This window comes from Oncorhynchus keta, chromosome 19 (genome assembly GCF_023373465.1).
Source record: "Oncorhynchus keta strain PuntledgeMale-10-30-2019 chromosome 19, Oket_V2, whole genome shotgun sequence".
Classification (NCBI taxonomy): domain Eukaryota; kingdom Metazoa; phylum Chordata; class Actinopteri; order Salmoniformes; family Salmonidae; genus Oncorhynchus; species Oncorhynchus keta.
In genome coordinates, this window is record NC_068439.1 from 153,691 (window position 1) to 162,578 (window position 8,888).

Genomic DNA, 8,888 nt, shown 5'->3' on the forward strand with positions numbered 1-8,888 from the left:
TGGGCTGTATTAGGTTACTGTAATGGTCTGTGGTGTCTACAGGTTGGGCTGTATTAGGTTACTGTAATGGTCTGTGGTGGTGGTGGTGTCCAGGTTGGGCTGTATTAGGTTACTGTAATGGTCTGTGGTGGTGGTGGTGTCCAGGTTGGGCTGTATTAGGTTACTGTAATGGTCTGTGGTGTCTACAGGTTGGGCTGTATTAGGTTACTGTAATGGTCTGTGGTGTCTACAGGTTGGGCTGTATTAGGTTACTGTAATGGTCTGTGGTGTCTACAGGTTGGGCTGTATTAGGTTACTGTAATGGTCTGTGGTGGTGGTGGTGTACAGGTTGGGCTGTATTAGGTTACTGTAATGGTCTGTGGTGGTGGTGGTGGTGTCTACAGGTTGGGCTGTATTAGGTTACTGTAATGGTCTGTGGTGTCTACAGGTTGGGCTGTATTAGGTTACTGTAATGGTCTGTGGTGTCTACAGGTTGGGCTGTATTAGGTTACTGTAATGGTCTGTGGTGGTGTCTACAGGTTGGGCTGTATTAGGTTACTGTAATGGTCTGTGGTGTCTACAGGTTGGGCTGTATTAGGTTACTGTAATGGTCTGTGGTGGTGGTGGTGTACAGGTTGGGCTGTATTAGGTTACTGTAATGGTCTGTGGTGTCTACAGGTTGGGCTGTATTAGGTTACTGTAATGGTCTGTGGTGGTGGTGTCTACAGTTTGGGCTGTATTAGGTTACTGTAATGGTCTGTGGTGGTGGTGGTGTCCAGGTTGGGCTGTATTAGGTTACTGTAATGGTCTGTGGTGTCTACAGGTTGGGCTGTATTAGGTTACTGTAATGGTCTGTGGTGGTGGTGTCCAGGTTGGGCTGTATTAGGTTACTGTAATGGTCTGTGGTGGTGGTGGTGTCTACAGGTTGGGCTGTATTAGGTTACTGTAATGGTCTGTGGTGTCTACAGGTTGGGCTGTATTAGGTTACTGTAATGGTCTGTGGTGTCTACAGGTTGGGCTGTATTAGGTTACTGTAATGGTCTGTGGTGGTGGTGTCCAGGTTGGGCTGTATTAGGTTACTGTAATGGTCTGTGGTGGTGGTGGTGTCTACAGGTTGGGCTGTATTAGGTTACTGTAATGGTCTGTGGTGTCTACAGGTTGGGCTGTATTAGGTTACTGTAATGGTCTGTGGTGTCTACAGGTTGGGCTGTATTAGGTTACTGTAATGGTCTGTGGTGTCTACAGGTTGGGCTGTATTAGGTTACTGTAATGGTCTGTGGTGGTGGTGGTGTCCAGGTTGGGCTGTATTAGGTTACTGTAATGGTCTGTGGTGGTGGTGGTGGTGTCTACAGGTTGGGCTGTATTAGGTTACTGTAATGGTCTGTGGTGTCTACAGGTTGGGCTGTATTAGGTTACTGTAATGGTCTGTGGTGGTGTCTACAGGTTGGGCTGTATTAGGTTACTGTAATGGTCTGTGGTGTCTACAGGTTGGGCTGTATTAGGTTACTGTAATGGTCTGTGGTGGTGGTGGTGTACAGGTTGGGCTGTATTAGGTTACTGTAATGGTCTGTGGTGTCTACAGGTTGGGCTGTATTAGGTTACTGTAATGGTCTGTGGTGGTGGTGTCTACAGTTTGGGCTGTATTAGGTTACTGTAATGGTCTGTGGTGGTGGTGGTGTCCAGGTTGGGCTGTATTAGGTTACTGTAATGGTCTGTGGTGGTGGTGGTGTCTACAGGTTGGGCTGTATTAGGTTACTGTAATGGTCTGTGGTGTCTACAGGTTGGGCTGTATTAGGTTACTGTAATGGTCTGTGGTGTGGTGGTGGTGGTGTCTACAGGTTGGGCTGTATTAGGTTACTGTAATGGTCTGTGGTGTCTACAGGTTGGGCTGTATTAGGTTACTGTAATGGTCTGTGGTGGTGGTGTCTACAGGTTGGGCTGTAATGGTAGGTTACTGTAATGGTCTGTGGTGTCTACAGGTTGGGCTGTATTAGGTTACTGTAATGGTCTGTGGTGTCTACAGGTTGGGCTGTATTAGGTTACTGTAATGGTCTGTGGTGTCTACAGGTTGGGCTGTATTAGGTTACTGTAATGGTCTGTGGTGGTGGTGTCTACAGGTTGGGCTGTATTAGGTTACTGTAATGGTCTGTGGTGTCTACAGGTTGGGCTGTATTAGGTTACTGTAATGGTCTGTGGTGGTGGTGTCTACAGGTTGGGCTGTATTAGGTTACTGTAATGGTCTGTGGTGTCTACAGGTTGGGCTGTATTAGGTTACTGTAATGGTCTGTGGTGGTGGTGTCCAGGTTGGGCTGTATTAGGTTACTGTAATGGTCTGTGGTGGTGGTGGTGTCTACAGGTTGGGCTGTATTAGGTTACTGTAATGGTCTGTGGTGTCTACAGGTTGGGCTGTATTAGGTTACTGTAATGGTCTGTGGTGTCTACAGGTTGGGCTGTATTAGGTTACTGTAATGGTCTGTGGTGGTGGTGGTGTCTACAGGTTGGGCTGTATTAGGTTACTGTAATGGTCTGTGGTGTCTACAGGTTGGGCTGTATTAGGTTACTGTAATGGTCTGTGGTGTCTACAGGTTGGGCTGTATTAGGTTACTGTAATGGTCTGTGGTGGTGTCTACAGGTTGGGCTGTATTAGGTTACTGTAATGGTCTGTGGTGGTGGTGTCTACAGGTTGGGCTGTATTAGGTTACTGTAATGGTCTGTGGTGTCTACAGGTTGGGCTGTATTAGGTTACTGTAATGGTCTGTGGTGTCTACAGGTTGGGCTGTATTAGGTTACTGTAATGGTCTGTGGTGGTGGTGTCTACAGGTTGGGCTGTATTAGGTTACTGTAATGGTCTGTGGTGTCTACAGGTTGGGCTGTATTAGGTTACTGTAATGGTCTGTGGTGGTGGTGTCTACAGGTTGGGCTGTATTAGGTTACTGTAATGGTCTGTGGTGTCTACAGGTTGGGCTGTATTAGGTTACTGTAATGGTCTGTGGTGTCTACAGGTTGGGCTGTATTAGGTTACTGTAATGGTCTGTGGTGGTGGTGTCTACAGGTTGGGCTGTATTAGGTTACTGTAATGGTCTGTGGTGGTGGTGGTGTCTACAGGTTGGGCTGTATTAGGTTACTGTAATGGTCTGTGGTGGTGGTGGTGTCTACAGGTTGGGCTGTATTAGGTTACTGTAATGGTCTGTGGTGTCTACAGGTTGGGCTGTATTAGGTTACTGTAATGGTCTGTGGTGTCTACAGGTTGGGCTGTATTAGGTTACTGTAATGGTCTGTGGTGTCTACAGGTTGGGCTGTATTAGGTTACTGTAATGGTCTGTGGTGTCTACAGGTTGGGCTGTATTAGGTTACTGTAATGGTCTGTGGTGGTGGTGGTGTCTACAGGTTGGGCTGTATTAGGTTACTGTAATGGTCTGTGGTGGTGGTGTCTACAGGTTGGGCTGTATTAGGTTACTGTAATGGTCTGTGGTGTCTACAGGTTGGGCTGTATTAGGTTACTGTAATGGTCTGTGGTGGTGGTGTCCAGGTTGGGCTGTATTAGGTTACTGTAATGGTCTGTGGTGGTGGTGGTGTCTACAGGTTGGGCTGTATTAGGTTACTGTAATGGTCTGTGGTGTCTACAGGTTGGGCTGTATTAGGTTACTGTAATGGTCTGTGGTGTCTACAGGTTGGGCTGTATTAGGTTACTGTAATGGTCTGTGGTGTCCAGGTTGGGCTGTATTAGGTTACTGTAATGGTCTGTGGTGTCCAGGTTGGGCTGTATTAGGTTACTGTAATGGTCTGTGGTGGTGGTGTCCAGGTTGGGCTGTATTAGGTTACTGTAATGGTCTGTGGTGGTGGTGTCTACAGGTTGGGCTGTATTAGGTTACTGTAATGGTCTGTGGTGTCTACAGGTTGGGCTGTATTAGGTTACTGTAATGGTCTGTGGTGGTGGTGTCTACAGGTTGGGCTGTATTAGGTTACTGTAATGGTCTGTGGTGTCTACAGGTTGGGCTGTATTAGGTTACTGTAATGGTCTGTGGTGGTGGTGTCCAGGTTGGGCTGTATTAGGTTACTGTAATGGTCTGTGGTGGTGGTGGTGTCTACAGGTTGGGCTGTATTAGGTTACTGTAATGGTCTGTGGTGTCTACAGGTTGGGCTGTATTAGGTTACTGTAATGGTCTGTGGTGGTGGTGTCTACAGGTTGGGCTGTATTAGGTTACTGTAATGGTCTGTGGTGTCTACAGGTTGGGCTGTATTAGGTTACTGTAATGGTCTGTGGTGTCTACAGGTTGGGCTGTATTAGGTTACTGTAATGGTCTGTGGTGTCTACAGGTTGGGCTGTATTAGGTTACTGTAATGGTCTGTGGTGGTGGTGTCTACAGGTTGGGCTGTATTAGGTTACTGTAATGGTCTGTGGTGTCTACAGGTTGGGCTGTATTAGGTTACTGTAATGGTCTGTGGTGGTGGTGTCTACAGGTTGGGCTGTATTAGGTTACTGTAATGGTCTGTGGTGGTGTCTACAGGTTGGGCTGTATTAGGTTACTGTAATGGTCTGTGGTGGTGGTGGTGGTGGTGTCTACAGGTTGGGCTGTATTAGGTTACTGTAATGGTCTGTGGTGGTGGTGTCTACAGGTTGGGCTGTATTAGGTTACTGTAATGGTCTGTGGTGTCTACAGGTTGGGCTGTATTAGGTTACTGTAATGGTCTGTGGTGGTGTCCAGGTTGGGCTGTATTTGGTTACTGTAATGGTCTGTGGTGTCTACAGGTTGGGCTGATATTAGGTTATTGTAATGGTCTGTGGTGGTGGTGTCTACAGTTTGGGCTGTATTAGGTTACTGTAATGGTCTGGTGGTGTCTACAGGTTGGGCTGTATTAGGTTACTGTAATGGTCTGTGGTGGTGGTGTCTACAGGTTGGGCTGTATTAGGTTACTGTAATGGTCTGTGGTGTCTACAGGTTGGGCTGTATTAGGTTACTGTAATGGTCCGTGGTGGTGGTGTCTACAGGTTGGGCTGTATTAGGTTACTGTAATGGTCTGTGGTGTCTACAGGTTGGGCTGTATTAGGTTACTGTAATGGTCTGTGGTGGTGGTGTCTACAGGTTGGGCTGTATTTGGTTACTGTAATGGTCTGTGGTGGTGGTGTCTACAGGTTGGGCTGTATTTGGTTACTGTAATGGTCTGTGGTGTCTACAGGTTGGGCTGTATTTGGTTACTGTAATGGTCTGTGGTGGTGGTGTCTACAGGTTGGGCTGTATTAGGTTACTGTAATGGTCTGTGGTGTCTACAGGTTGGGCTGTATTAGGTTACTGTAATGGTCTGTGGTGTCTACAGGTTGGGCTGTATTAGGTTACTGTAATGGTCTGTGGTGGTGTCTACAGGTTGGGCTGTATTAGGTTACTGTAATGGTCTGTGGTGTCTACAGGTTGGGCTGTATTAGGTTACTGTAATGGTCTGTGGTGGTGTCTACAGGTTGGGCTGTATTAGGTTACTGTAATGGTCTGTGGTGTCTACAGGTTGGGCTGTATTAGGTTACTGTAATGGTCTGTGGTGGTGGTGTCTACAGGTTGGGCTGTATTAGGTTACTGTAATGGTCTGTGGTGGTGGTGTCTACAGGTTGGGCTGTATTAGGTTACTGTAATGGTCTGTGGTGGTGGTGTCTACAGGTTGGGCTGTATTAGGTTACTGTAATGGTCTGTGGTGTCTACAGGTTGGGCTGTATTAGGTTACTGTAATGGTCTGTGGTGTCTACAGGTTGGGCTGTATTAGGTTACTGTAATGGTCTGTGGTGGTGGTGGTGTCTACAGGTTGGGCTGTATTAGGTTACTGTAATGGTCTGTGGTGGTGGTGTCTACAGGTTGGGCTGTATTAGGTTACTGTAATGGTCTGTGGTGTCTACAGGTTGGGCTGTATTAGGTTACTGTAATGGTCTGTGGTGTCTACAGGTTGGGCTGTATTAGGTTACTGTAATGGTCTGTGGTGTCTACAGGTTGGGCTGTATTAGGTTATTGTAATGGTCTGTGGTGGTGGTGTCTACAGGTTGGGCTGTATTAGGTTACTGTAATGGTCTGTGGTGGTGGTGTCTACAGGTTGGGCTGTATTAGGTTACTGTAATGGTCTGTGGTGGTGGTGTCTACAGGTTGGGCTGTATTAGGTTACTGTAATGGTCTGTGGTGTCTACAGGTTGGGCTGTATTAGGTTACTGTAATGGTCTGTGGTGTCTACAGGTTGGGCTGTATTAGGTTACTGTAATGGTCTGTGGTGGTGGTGGTGTCTACAGGTTGGGCTGTATTAGGTTACTGTAATGGTCTGTGGTGTCTACAGGTTGGGCTGTATTAGGTTACTGTAATGGTCTGTGGTGGTGTCTACAGGTTGGGCTGTATTAGGTTACTGTAATGGTCTGTGGTGGTGGTGGTGTCTACAGGTTGGGCTGTATTAGGTTACTGTAATGGTCTGTGGTGTCTACAGGTTGGGCTGTATTAGGTTACTGTAATGGTCTGTGGTGGTGTCTACAGGTTGGGCTGTATTAGGTTACTGTAATGGTCTGTGGTGGTGTCTACAGGTTGGGCTGTATTAGGTTACTGTAATGGTCTGTGGTGGTGTCTACAGGTTGGGCTGTATTAGGTTACTGTAATGGTCTGTGGTGGTGGTGGTGTCTACAGGTTGGGCTGTATTAGGTTACTGTAATGGTCTGTGGTGTCTACAGGTTGGGCTGTATTAGGTTACTGTAATGGTCTGTGGTGGTGTCTACAGGTTGGGCTGTATTTGGTTACTGTAATGGTCTGTGGTGGTGGTGGTGTCTACAGGTTGGGCTGTATTAGGTTACTGTAATGGTCTGTGGTGTCTACAGGTTGGGCAGTACTCTGCTGCCTGTGACTGGAACGAATTGCAAAAATCGCTGAAGTTGGAGACTTTTATCTCCCTCTCCAACTTCAAACATCAGCTATCCGAGCAGCTAACCGATCGCTGCAGCTGTACATAGTCTATAGGTAAATAGCTCACCCTTTTTCACCTGCCTCATTCCCATACTGTTTTTATACTGTTTTTATTTATTTACTTTTCTGCTCTTTTGCACACCAATATCTCCACCTGTACATGCCCATCTGATCATTTATCACTCCAGTGTTAATCTGCAAAATTGTATTATTCGCCTACCTCCTCATGCCTTTTGCACACATTGTATATAGACTGCCCATTTTTTTCTACTGTGTTATTGACTTGCTAATTGTTTACTCCATGTGTAACTCTGTGTTGTCTGTTCACACTGCTATGCTTTATCTTGGCCAGGTCGCAGTTGCAAATGAGAACTTGTTCTCAACTAGCCTACCTGGTTAAATAAAGGTGAAATGAAATAAAATAAAATAAAAAATTAGGTTACTGTAATGGTCTGTGGTGGTGGTGGTGTCTACAGTTTGGGCGATTTATTAGGTGACACGTGGAAAGTCACGAATGGAATTGGCTGCTAATATTAACACGATGGCTGCTAATATTAACACGATGGCTGACAATGTTAACACGATGGCTGCTAATGTTAACACGATGGCTGCTAATATTAACACGATGGCTGCTAATGTTAACACGATGGCTGACAATGTTAACACGATGGCTGCTAATGTTAACACGATGGCTGCTAATGTTAACACGATGGCTGCTAATGTTAACACGATGGCTGCTAATGTTAACACGATGGCTGCTAATGTTAACACGATGGCTGCTAATGTTAACACGATGGCTGCTAATGTTAACACGATGGCTGACAATGTTAACACGATGGCTGCTAATGTTAACACGATGGCTGCTAATGTTAACACGATGGCTGCTAATGTTAACACGATGGCTGACAATGTTAACACGATGGCTGCTAATGTTAACACGATGGCTGCTAATGTTAACACGATGGCTGCTAATGTTAACACGATGGCTGACAATGTTAACACGATGGCTGCTAATGTTAACACGATGGCTGCTAATGTTAACACGATGGCTGCTAATGTTAACACGATGGCTGCTAATGTTAACACGATGGCTGCTAATGTTAACGCGATGGCTGCTAATGTTAACACGATGGCTGCTAATGTTAACACGATGGCTGACAATGTTAACACGATGGCTGCTAATGTTAACACGATGGCTGCTAATGTTAACACGATGGCTGACAATGTTAACACGATGGCTGCTAATGTTAACACGATGGCTGACAATGTTAACACGATGGCTGCTAATGTTAACACGATGGCTGCTAATGTTAACACGATGGCTGCTAATGTTAACACGATGGCTGACAATGTTAACACGGTGGCTGCTAATGTTAACACGATGGCTGCTAATATTAACACGATGGCTGACAATGTTAACACGATGGCTGCTAATGTTAACACGATGGCTGACAATGTTAACACGGTGGCTGCTAATGTTAACACGATGGCTGACAATGTTAACACGATGGCTGCTAATATTAACACGATGGCTGCTAATGTTAACACGATGGCTGCTAATATTAACACGATGGCTGCTAATATTAACACGATGGCTGACAATGTTAACACGATGGCTGACAATGTTAACACGATGGCTGACAATGTTAACACGATGGCTGCTAATGTTAACACGATGGCTGCTAATGTTAACACGATGGCTGCTAATGTTAACACGATGGCTGCTAATGTTAACACGGTGGCTGCTAATGTTAACACGGTGGCTGCTAATGTTAACACGGTGGCTGCTAATGTTAACACGGTGGCTGCTAATGTTAACACGATGGCTGCTAATGTTAACACGATGGCTGCTAATGTTAACACGATGGCTGCTAATGTTAACACGATGGCTGCTAATGTTAACACGGTGGCTGCTAATGTTAACACGGTGGCTGCTAATGTTAACGCGGTGGCTGCTAATGTTAACGCGGTGGCTGCTAATGTTAACGCGGT

The 8,888-nt window shown here is 46.0% G+C and overlaps 1 long non-coding RNA gene across 2 annotated transcripts; it reads left to right on the forward strand.

Moving 5' to 3' along the window:
* The first annotated feature begins 325 nt into the window (after positions 1-325).
* On the forward strand, positions 326-6,717 carry LOC127909089 (uncharacterized). Of its 2 annotated transcripts, none has more exons than XR_008069545.1 (3): positions 326-1,662; positions 4,488-4,546; positions 6,286-6,717. It is a non-coding gene; the product is annotated as an uncharacterized LOC127909089 (long non-coding RNA). The 2 variants fall into 2 exon arrangements; XR_008069546.1 differs by having other exon boundaries at positions 6,430-6,717.
* The last annotated feature ends 2,171 nt before the right edge of the window (positions 6,718-8,888 follow it).